Source organism: Macrotis lagotis, chromosome 2, assembly GCF_037893015.1.
Source record: "Macrotis lagotis isolate mMagLag1 chromosome 2, bilby.v1.9.chrom.fasta, whole genome shotgun sequence".
NCBI lineage: Eukaryota > Metazoa > Chordata > Mammalia > Peramelemorphia > Peramelidae > Macrotis > Macrotis lagotis.
In genome coordinates this window covers 110666112-110678785 of record NC_133659.1, presented here as the reverse complement: position 1 = coordinate 110678785, position 12674 = coordinate 110666112, and the positions used below count along the sequence as shown (strand labels likewise).

The 12674-nt window shown below is 36.8% G+C and overlaps 1 non-coding gene across 1 annotated transcript; it reads left to right on the top strand.

The window, feature by feature from the left end:
• Nucleotides 1-12178: 12178 nt before the first annotated feature.
• Nucleotides 12179-12286, top strand: LOC141515658 (U6 spliceosomal RNA). Its single transcript, XR_012476419.1, has one exon. It is a non-coding gene; the product is annotated as a U6 spliceosomal RNA (small nuclear RNA).
• Nucleotides 12287-12674: the final 388 nt, after the last annotated feature.

The following is a 12674-nucleotide window of genomic DNA, read 5'->3' as shown; positions in this document are numbered from 1 at the left end:
TGTGTTCTTGAAATGCTTTTTCTTGCCTCTCTGAGAAAAATTTCAGCAAAAATGTTTGAATCAACAGATCCGGTTAGACCTAACGTCAGTGAAATAAAACCAGACAAACCAGCTGTTTGGCATGGCAACCAAAAGAAACTACACAAGTAGATAGGATGGAAGCTCAACTCTTTATCCAATGATTTTGCCTTCTAGAAGTGGATGTAGAAGCCCACCTCTATCAAACAGAAGCTGGCTAACTCAGTTTATTGAAGCAAATAAATGAAAGCACTAGTTTGACATAAAGAAGACAAACTGCATCAATCCATGGACTAGCTTTTGTTTTTTTTTACTCTTCATGTAAATGTTTTGATGTGGTATATGGATACATTGTAGCGTTTTCTTTAAGGGTTACCTTCAGCCATAATCTGTAGGCATTTACCTAACTTGACTAACTTGACAAAATGGCACCTGGAATGATACTCTTTTTATCAGTATCTCTGTTGAATTTCCATCTTTTAAATTCAGTTTAGATGCTTCCTCCTCCATAAAATCTTCCTTGATTCTGCTCATTCAGCTGTTGCTTTCTCTCCTCCATCCTCACATAGCACATTTTTGTTCTTTTCTTCTGCATTTATAATGCATTGTTTTGTATTATAACTACTCCTACATTCAATATATCCACTATTATACTAAGTTCTGTGTCTTGATCAGGTCTTCACCACCTCTAGGTTTAATAATACTCAAATATTGACTGACTCAGAGATGTAGCATGCTACAATTGATAATGCTCATCTTGTAATGAGGTAGACTCAGTTCCACTATTTGTAAAATAGTGACAAATGTTAACGCCTAGAATACTCATCTCACAGGAACCTTTGAGATCAACTAGTCAGGTCCCCTTTCTGTTTACATATTTTCTTTTTCATTAGTTTGTAATTGCCTTAAAGTCAGGGACTGTCTTTTGCCTGGTTTTATCCTCAGTGCTTAGCACAGTACTGATACATAGTAAGCACTGATTGTTTATTGATTAACAACTAAGCATAGAGAGGAGGGGAGTGGTTTGCCTAATGTCATGCAGGCAGCAGATGATAGAGACAAGACTTGAATCCAGCTCTCCTGACTCTACAGCTAGGGTTTACACTGCTTCTTTCCTAAATTTTGAAGAATTCAATACAAATATGACCTAGGGCAGCTAAGTGACTCAGTGGATAGAGTACTGGCTTTTGATTCAGGAGGACAGGAGTTTGAATTTGACTTCAGACACTTGCCACTTACTAGCTATATGATCTTGACTGCCTTGCATCCGGGGCCATCTTCAGTCGTCCTTTTTCCTATCAGGCCACTGGAACCAGATAACTCTGGAGGAGAAAGGGTGGCTGGTGACTTAGCATAGCATCCATCCCCCCACTCAAATTCACATGCTTGTCATGGCATCACCTTCCTGATGTCATAGTTTTCTCCCTGATGTCATGGTCTTCGTTGAAAATGAAGGGTAATGGGGCAGCTAGTTGGTGCAGTGGATAGAGCACTGGCCCTGGAGTCAGGAGTACCTGGGTTCAAATCCAGCCTCAGACACTTAATAATTACTTAGCTGGGTGTCCTTGGGCAAGCTCACTTAACCCCGTTTGCCTTGCAAAAACCTAAAAAAAAATGACTAGAAAACAAATCCTATAACTTTTAGACCAAGGTAAAAAAAAAATTACAAATGCTCACAGTGACTAAATTAGCTTTTTTTTTTTCTTATAACAGCTGGGAAACAAGGTACCATTGAGTTTAGGAGAGGTTAAACTTGAAAGATGGAGATTGGGGATTTGAATGATTTCAGAATCATTGACTAACTTTTGGCCTTTTTTCCCTTTCCAAATATTTTGACATAGTCTTAAAAATTCATTTTTTAAGCACTTTAATGAATTAATTGTTTTGGTATTTTGTATATCCATTCACACAACAGGTTGGACATGACTGAAACAATTGAACAACACCAAAAATATCCAGTTCTAAAATGAACTCTGGACTGGATTCTCTGATGTGTAAAGGTGTCACTAAAATTCTTGGGTACTGCCTTCCCTTCCTTCTTTATCTCCAGACTCTGATTTCTAATTCCATTCTATCTAAGACTATCTAGTCGATATATTTTCTGATAGCTTGCTACTTTTCCTAATACTGTCTGTTCTACTCACAGAAAAAAAAAACCCAAGCCACCCCAATAGATTGTGACCTTCATTGGAGCAGGGACTGTTTTCTCTATTTCTTTGTATCCCCTGTACAATTAGCCTACTGCCTAACCCATGCTAATGGGCCTAATAAATGTTGACTGACTGACCAATCAAATAAGATGGAAAGAGGCAAAAGCTTCCAGATGACCTACAGAAGTTAGAATATCTTACAACCATACAATATCAAGTATGAAGACTGAGAAGCTGATCTAGATTGTGGGTAGAATTACTTTCCCTTTGAGGCAGATGTCTGTAGACTTTATTCTCTAGGGGTCAAAAGACTGAGTGTTATTTATTGTCTTTCCTCAGCATTTTTTTTTCTTTACTGATGACAGATGATTTGCTCTTGGACAATTAACAGACAGCAGGCAGTGCACCATATCCACACAGGCTCCTGCAAGGCACCCTCAGGAGCTCAAAATGAGATAGACTTTCTTCTTGATCCTATTACTGCTGCCCAGTACAGAGCAGGATTAATTAACCCACCAGGTATTTCTTCATTACCAGAAGGGGGAAAGCCTGCAGTTGAAGAATTTAAGTGAGGGGAACATGTAAAACTCAGTATCCATGATTCTTAGGAACATTATCTAGGATGTTTTGAATTCATTCATTCATTCATTCATTCAAAGCATGTTGCTAGGTACTTGCAAATGAATTGGATTTAAGAAAACCAATGAAAACAGGAGAGTGCTACTTTGACTTACAAGACAATTGTATTTACTGTATTTCCCCATGTATAAGATGCACCCTTTTTTGAAAATTTGGGGGTCTAAAAATTGGAAGTGTCTTATACAGTGGTTGTAGATTTTTTACCTGAATTTCCCATGTTTTTTGCACTTGTTTTTTGCACTCATTGCTGTAGATTTTTTTTTCACTTTCATTTCCCCCTTTTTCCGCACTTGTCTTTGAGCTCATTGTTTCACATTTGTTACCAGGATATTAGGTTATGATTTGCCATGTTCTGCCCAGAAATGGCTCAGAAAAGATTTTCATCCAGTGCTGAATTTCAGTTCAAAGTGATCCAGTTTGCTAAAATGACAGGGGCTAAATTGTTTTTGCCTTTATATCCCCATTATTTAGCAAAGTGCTTTGCACATGATAGGTACTTAAATGTTTATTAAATTGAATTGAATATATGTGTTGCCAAATTTATAGATGAGATTACAATTTTCTTTCTGTTTCATTTCAGTCTTGTCCATAGAAAGGCATAGAATGTATGTGGTAATAAAGCTGGAGAGAGGGACAACTGTGCCCACTCAGAGATGCCAAAAATGTTGCTGGAGAAACTGGGATGGGGAGATACAGGTGTGGTTTGTTTTAGGGGTGAACTCACCAATCTCTTACTCAGAGAAGTTAAGAAAGACTTACACTTTAATTCACAGGTTGCACCAAAGTTTATAAGTTACTTCAAAGTTCACAAACTACTAGCTAGCTAAATAGTGAGTTAAAGGAGGTAGTAGTTCTTAAGAAAGTAATAAAAGAAATCAATAAAAGAGATGGTTAAGAGCAATAGCAAAGGGGGATAGTTACAAGCTGGGAAAGGAGGAGTCAAGTTAAAAGGAAAAACGGAATCAAGGAGAAAAAGGGGTTTTCTGCCTGGGCAGATCTTTGTTCAGAAACATTTCCATGGTGGGTGAGACAAGGGTGGTGCTTGAAGCATTTAGCACCTGACTCCAGGTATTCTCCAATGTGCATGCCCCGGGAATGGTCCCCCAAAAATGGTTGATGTCACTCACTGAGCATGAGTAAGGTTCCACGTACTATGATCTTCTGCCCTAAAGAGTGTGACCAAAAAGTCCAAGGTGACTTGGGAAATGGAGATTTCAAAGAGCCAACACAGAATGGAGAACACATCTCCCCTCCCCCACAGTACAGTAAAGTTTCAAAAAGTTTGCAACATTTTTTCTTGTACCCAGAGTTCCCCACTACATGAGATGGTTCAGACTTATGCCATATGAGGATTAGTTGAAACTGGATTCTTTTATCTGGCATAAAAGAATATTTGGGGAAGATTGGAATTATTGTCTTCAACTGCAACAATTGTGTTCTTTCATGTGGAAGAGGATCTGACTGGTTTTGCTGATCCTTGGGGGCAGAACCAGTACTGTTTGATGGAGGTTTTATATGGAGGAAGATTTTGGTTCAGTATTTAGCCTAGGACATCCTTTTCAACTCAATCTATAATCTTACGATTCTTATCAATTAATACTGTTCAAAGGATGAATGGGCTGTTTTGAGAATGAATTCCACAACACTTAAAGTGGTTAAATACTTAGTAGAATTATTTCAGAGAGATTTCAGATATTGGTTGGACTTATACCAACTCTGAAATCTATAATTCTCAGTAATTCAATTTTACAGATGAGGATGCAGACTCAGGGAGGATAAGTAACATGCCCAAGGTCACACAATTAGAGAGATGCAGAACCAAGCTTTTCTACTCTAATTATGAGTCAAATGAGTGGTTAAGGAGAGTGCTTTTAGAATTCAGAAACAAAAGATTAATGTGGGGTGTAGTGGTCTGGAAGACCTTGTGGGAGAGGTAGTCTTTTGCTAAAATTTAAAAAAAGGATATTTGGAATTTGAATAGGTGGAGGGGAGAAGGAAGATTGGTGTACACACACACAGACATACATGTGTTCTCTGGAGTTCTTGATCTTTTCTTCTTTCATGGATTCCTGCTCCCCAGGTGCTCACTCTTCCCAGAAACTACTGAGGGTTCAATTTCAGCCAATCTTTTATCTTTGAGCATTTTCAATCCAGATCACAACATAATGCACTGTGAAAACTGGCTTTAGGATCTGGACCTCACAACTTCTACATTCAACAACACAGACAAGTGATATCTGCCTTGATCTGGTGCCTACACACTCATTCTTACAATTAAAGGAGATGGATATCTGCCCTCAGAGTCCTCAAACTTATCTTAAAAATGCCTGGAGATCTGTCCTTAAGCAAAATTTTTTCCTTCAGCTCAGTCACATTAACTAATTAGAAGGCACATGGGTATTTTAAATTCAACCAATAGGTTATCAGGCCGGTCTTTATTTTGTCCTTTATTTGGTTCAGGGGCTCAGATTGAAGCAAATAAACCCTTGTTCAGAATTTCTAGAAAACTGGCATTTAGGGAAATTGTACAATCACAAGCTTTATTGTTATGTGATTCAGCAAACTGGTAAACGAAACATAAACACATACTATATTATATATACTATATGGCAGTATAAATAGGCCAAAATTCCCCCCTCCCATGCAAAATAATTCACCACAGCAAAAGTGGATAGAGACATACTAGGGAGGAAATATACTCAAAGTTGGGGTTCAGATGGAAAAATTATACTAAACCCTAAAATAGGTTTGACTGAGTACAGGTAATATGCATTGTAGTAAGGAACATTTCTAATTAGATCCAGGTCGAGTGAAAAAGTTCTTGAGGTCCCTTATTAATACAAGGCTTGGGTGATGCTCAGGTAGGGGAAGTTTCCTCACTGATGGGAACACTAATGTTAACTAAGGAAAGAGAATGACTCAAGGCCTCTTCATTAGGCCAAGAATTCATTCCATTAAAAACTATAAATCTTATCCAACAGAGTTAATAGTGGGAAAAAATGTCTTTTTCTAAGTGTTTCTATGGCCATTGGACCATTAAGTCTAAGTGACTCCATACTGGAAGTCCTATCATTATGAACTATATAAGTCCTATATATGAACTATAATGTCAATGTCTCAATAACATCAAAATATAAAAAATTTATATTTACTGCCAAGTACCAAATATGTTTCAGGCACTCTACTAAGAATTAATATTAAAATAATCCCTCCTTTAAAAACTTGCAATCTAATAGGGAATATAACATACAAAAGAAATTGAAAAAGTAGAAGGAAGAAGGTACTGATTCCAAACCATGATAAAATCTAAAGCAGTTCAAAAAAGTCTAAAAGAGTTCAGAGACAGGTGAGAAATGAAGAGATGGTTTGCCTTGGCCTCCTTAAATAGAGGTTTTGGGATTCATGTTTCTACCTTCCAAGATTCAGCCCAGATCTCTAATTGTCATAGGCCATCACTCTCTCTTTGATTCCTCATTGACACTCAAACCTCACACTAAAATCCTATCTTCCACACAAACTCCAATTTTTGTTTTATCTCAAATGGCCAGAATCTGGTTCCAAATGATTTTCAACAACCGAAAAATGTCCTGCCACTTTTTCAAAACCATGGAGATATTCCCATCAATATCACTGAAAACTCTTTGTCTTGATGCACAGTTGACTCTTCCCAAAAGTATAATAGATATGGAGGTGAAAGGTGGGCAGGAAATAGTCTGGATCAGGAATGGGGAGACTTTTCCCACAATCTTTTAATCTCTGATGAAAATGAAAGGAAAGGGGGAAAATATGAAAAACAAAAACTTCAGATGGAGGTATCACTAACAACCTCAATCCTTTCTTTCAAGTTGCTGATTTTATTATGTATATTTTGGGGCCAATATCATTCTTCCCCATTTCAGTAAGGGTCATTTGGATAAGTTATAACATCATTCAAAGGCCATACAAAAATTTCAATTTAAAAATTAGCCTCCTATATTTGTTCAAATATTTAATTATTCACACCTGAAAAGCTCCTAGATTTATTGAATTTTGAGTCCCAGCCTGTGGTAGCATAAGGACCAAAAGATCCTTATACTACCGCTGGGCTGGACAGGCCACAATCCTCATGTGAACAAAGGCTTGGATACTGACAATGAGTGTAATGTATTTAGGAATCTGAAGGATGATGGTCTGGTTGCATTTAATTGCAGTGAGCTATTAGGGTAGATCAGATTTAGGAAAATCTTAAAGTATTAATGATCATCACAGATTTAGTTGGGGGTTGGAGGAGGATGTCAAAGAAGAAAGAGTCATGGGAAATACCTGAGAGAGACATTAATGGGATTTGTTCCACTGCTTAGATTAAAAAAAAAAATTGAGATTTTTAACTGAGAAACTGGGACTAGGGGAATGCCATTAAAAATAGGAAGATTAAGTGGGGGGTTCAATTTGAGGGGCAAGATGAATTCAGTTTTAAGCAAACTGTATGCAAAATAACAGAAAAGGGGAGGAATGATACTGGCCCCAAAATGTACATAATAAAGTCAGAAAACTTGAAATAAAGGAGTAAGGTTGTTAGTTATACCATCTGAAGTTTTTGTTCTTCATATTCCCCCCCCCCTTCCCTTTCATTTCATCAGAGATTAAAGGATTGTGGAATTTTTTAGATTGGACCTCAAACAACTTTTGGTGGTCTATTAAAAGGTGGGCCTTAAAATGATCTTAATGAGATATAATTTGGTCATTAGAAACTGGTGGAAATTAAGGGATAATTTTATGGATTGCTCCTGGTGGACAGAAAGAGGTAAATTCAAAGACAAATTAAATGATTCATATCCTCCCACTCTACACATCCTGACATATCATACTGTGATCCTCTCCTCACCTGAAAATAAAACATTCTGGCCCATACCTCTAGAGATTATTCTTTTTCTTTCTAGGGAAGCTAATCCTCAATTTTGGATCTCCTTCCTTGGGAAGAATAGTTCTGATTGTTGAGTTAGTGAGTATAGTCTCATATAACCCATGATATCTAGTTGGCCCCAAACCATGCTTACCATCTGCCCTACCACACATCCACACATATGCTCTCACCCTATTTCTATCATTAACCCTGGAAATAGTAATTAAATTAGTGATGGAAAAGGCATTGTTGATTGACATCATTGAATATCCTATAGGTTCATTCTTTATTTCTGTGATTTTCCAGACTAAAACTGCCATCACTCCCCATTACAGCATAAAATTCCTGAGGGGAGAGGTTGTGTCATTTTTTTGTATCTTTAGTGTTTATCATAGTTTAGAGGACAAACTATTTTTTTTTCCATTCATCTATTCATTAGTTCATTTATAAAGAGTACCTTGAACCTGGCATAATTTTTCTGAAGGGTCCTGTTAGAAAGTGGGGGGTACAGCTTGGTGCTTCATGTATTTATAGTGACAATGAGACTTTCAAGTGGAGATGGCCTTTGGGCAGTTGGATATAGAGGCCTGGGACTTGGGTGAGAAACTTATCTTGCAATCTAAAATAAACTTCCTTAAAAAAGCCTAAACTCTATAGAGTATGTCTGAAAAGGAGAAAAAAAAAGGAAATACAAAGAGAAATTAGTCATACTACCAGTGCTACCTAGGACATTAAAAATCCTTCATTTTTGAAACTGAAGGAAGAGAAACTAAGAGCTTATACATTTTTCGTAAAATCAAATGCTCAGACTTTATATATGGATGGGAGTCTGAAAAGGTATAGTGAATTTAGTGTCTTCTGTCATATAAGATATGGCTGCCTCCTTCCAACCTGTAATTTGGCTTCTGCCAATTAAATATAACTTCACTGAGAAGGCACTTTAACAGTGAATAGGCCTTAACCCATACCTAAAACTTTTTTTTTACCCAGGGGCAAGGAGGGGGGTAAAGGGAGAGGGTTGGATGAGACATAGATTGGGTTTTGGTAGAGCTCCAAGTCTTTCTAGGGCTCATTTTCCAACCTTAACCTTTTGAAACCTCAGTATCCCCAGCCATAAAAAGGAATGAATAATGCCATCTCCCTATGTTAGAGAGGAATGGAGGAAAAAAATGACCTGGCATCATGGGGTTCCTGGGACAAAGAAGCTAATTCAGATTCAGTTCAGATTTGTGCTATGAATACCTTATCATGTCAACTACAAAAAGCCTCTTCCTACTCTCAAGATTGCTAGGGATTTTCAATCTCCATGGGTGTTCTAAAGTCAAGAGGAGTCATGCAGCCAGTACCTAGGGTTACTGATTTATATTACCAGTGTGTAGAGAGAGACCCTAAAGGCTTGTCCAGACTGCCAAGTCAGTTTTTTCTGAGGAAGCCCAATTGGCCATGAGACTGCAAGTTTATTTTTTGAAATTCATTTGACCCTTGTATTTTCAGGCTGGTAGACCATAGGCTGCCTACTTTTGGCAGGGTAAAACAGATCTAGAGAAAGGGATAAGCCCTAAATAAAATTAAGTGGGGAAAAACTCCCTGTTTTTAGATTTCCTATTTACCACTTTCCTATTTACCATTGATCACTTGACATCATTTGCCTTGGTCTATGCAGATATACTCTCTAAGATCACTTTGACCTGAATTTAGAGACCAATATCTAAGTCTTTAGCTATAGAGACTTGACTACTTAACTTAGAGACCAATAGCTTATATTAGTGTGCATGAGGAATGACAGTTTAATATATTAGCCCTACCAGGGAAATTTGTATATTAACATTTTTGTCAAAAACACAAACTAAAGGTCTGAGGGTTTCCAAAGAGGAGAAGAAAAAATGATCCTCTCTCCTTTTTCTTTTTGTAGCAGTGGGAGACTGTGGATGTGGAACACTCTTTATACAGTAAGATTTGTGTGTCAGTTTTGCTGAATTGCTTTTTAAAATTTTTATTTTATATTCTTTGTTACAGCAGGCTTTCTAGGTTGGAGAGGTATATTCATATTTGGAAATGAAGATGGTGTAAAAATAAAAGATTATCTCTGTCTCTAGCTCTGTTTCTCTGTCTTAATCTCTGTCTTGATTAAGGACTTAGAACTTTAAGGGAATTCAAGATGATTCTGTCTCAACTCCTGCTTATCATCCTTCAAATCAGAATGAAGTAACTCTTATTGGTGGTCAATCATGATCTACCAGCCTGGCAATGAAGGAGGAATTTGAGAAGGGTATGAACTTTCCTTGGCATCCCTGAAAACCATAGCACAATCCTTCCTCTGTCACCTCATAAGCATATTCTACCCAACTCCCTACTGACAAGATCTAGAGGTCACTAAAGATATCCTTAGAAGAGCTAATCATATCCTATAGGTAAAAATGTTAGAGATCCCCTTTGGAAAAGAGAGTTCAAGATTTCAAGTTATTTAATCAGTACCTCATAAACAATTCTTCAATATTGGACAGCTCAAAGTCACTAGGTGTTATGAAAAGGAATTACCACTAGATGGTGATATAGAATGATTCTTCCTTTCTAAAGCCAGCAACCAGTGAGTTGAGGTGTAAATTGGGTTTGCATAGACTCAGATATACATAAAAGAAATTCTCTCAAATCCAGTTCTTTCTCTAATAAACAAACCAACAACTTTGAAGTCCAAACTTTCCATACAGTATCTAGAGGAGCCTATGCCTATGCCTAGTCCTGTGTCTTTCAAATTTAGTGACCAGCAAAGGAAGTAGTGGAATCATATTGGTTAAAATCAGATGAGCTGTCCAGGTTTCTGTTCTCCAGACCATCTTTATTGGCTCTTCCCAGTGGAGGGAAGATGGTAAAAGGGGAAAGATTAATTTACATTTGAGGGAAGAAAATGCTCATATTTCTACAGAACCTGCTGAGTATTATAGTTTTTAAATGGAATTTGCTTTAGGCAATCTGTTCTTATTATTCCCATAACAATTCAAAAACTCTGCCTTTACTTAAGTTGATTCCCTCACCTATTATCCATAGTACTAGCTACTTACCTTTCAAAGTGTAGCTGAAATCCCTCCCTCCTTCATGGAGCCCTCATTTACAGACAACTATGGTATATCATGGAGAGAACAATTCTGGAAACCAAGAAACTAAGTTTGACTCCTGATTCTACTAAGTACTAGCCATAGAGCCTTGGGCTAATCACTTTGCCTACATATATATATATATATATATATACCTTTGTATTCTTTTTGAGCCATAACTAAAACAGAACACCTCAAAATTCTGACAGGCAGAGGGATCAAAAATCTGATACATAAATTCATTCAGCAGCATACAAGCCTATGTAGTAGCTAATTCTGCTTACCTCTTAGCTTAATTTGTTTTACTTCTTATCTTACTTTTTCAGTATTTGAATTGATTTTTATGCTTAATCTGGACTTGCTTTGTGTTGGGGGTCAAAATGACTAGTTTCCTTTAAAATGAGAGGTTTGGATTAAACAGTCTCCACCTAGAAATCCTAAGGATTTATGTTTTCATGTACAGTCTCCTTTAGACTTCTTTGCTTAGTAAGAAATGATCAAATGATAGAATGTAATTCTCCTTGAGGGGAGAGGCTGTTTTATTTTTGTTTTGGTGTTTTCAATGCCTAACACATGCTTAATAAATGTTTGTTGATTAAATGAATCAATAGTTAATGATTTATCTGTGAATATTAATTATTTTCTTTCCATTAGTAATATTTATTAAGCATGGGCAATTAGGCAGCACAGTGGATAGAGAAGTCAGGACCAGAGTCAGGAAGAACTGAATTAAAATATTGTTTCAGGCACTTATTAGCTGTATAACATTGAGCAAGTCACTTACCTTTATTTGCCTCAGTTTCCTCATCTTTAAAATGAGCTTTAGAGGGAAATCGTAAGTCACTTCAGTATTCTTCACTAAGAAAATTCCAAATGGGGTTAAGAAAAGTTCAACATAAGTATATAGCCTACAATGTAGAAGACAATGTGCTAAGTAATACAGGAAATAGGATAGTAAAAGACCACCTTTTTTATAGTAATAACTGACATTTATGAAGCTTTGAGTTTTGTTCAGTACCCTTTTATACAATACCCTATCTATTACTTTATTTCATCTCTATGAAGTAGATATTAAAGCTATTATTTATTCCTATTTTGTTAATGAATACATTGAAGCTCAAATAGATTAAGTGACTTGCCCATGATCACAGGGCTAGCAAATGTTGATGGCAGGATTCCAGCTTTGGTCAGAAAGATAAATCTTGTGTTAACTCTTGAGCTAGTGTACTTCCCGCTACAGCAAGATGCCTCTTGATGAGATCAAGTTTCCAGGGATAGATGAACTACATCCCAATGTCATTAAAGAATTTGTAGATATAAATTTCTGTCAGTGATATTTAAAAATCTGGGAGTATTGTAAGAATGACCATAGGACTAGATTTGGAATTACACTTATAGTGCTCGCTTCGGCAGCACATATGCTAAAATTCGAACGATACAGAGAAGATTAGCATGGTCCCTGTGCAAGGATGACATGCAAATTCATTAAGGAATTACACTTATAAAGTTATACTATACTATGATGAACTTTAAAACCCTTAACATTTTAGTAACTATTATTGAAAAGTTAGTTTGTGAGCACATGGAAAAAGGAATAATGATCACCAAGAGATAACATGAATTCAATAGAAAAAAGTCAGTTTTTGAAGGGGTTTTTAAGGCTAGGTTGACCAGGGGAATATATTATACAAAGATCTGTCTTCATTAGAGACAACTCTACATTAGAGGACTTCCTCTATCATAATACATCTAATTGCATTATCATTAAGCCTATACTTTTCCATTTTGTATCCAAGGATATTGACAAGATATCTTCCACTATGAGGCACTTCTTAACTCCCACTAGATCCAGGTTGATTCTAGGAAGCTGGCTGCTACTTCAAGTTCAAAAGC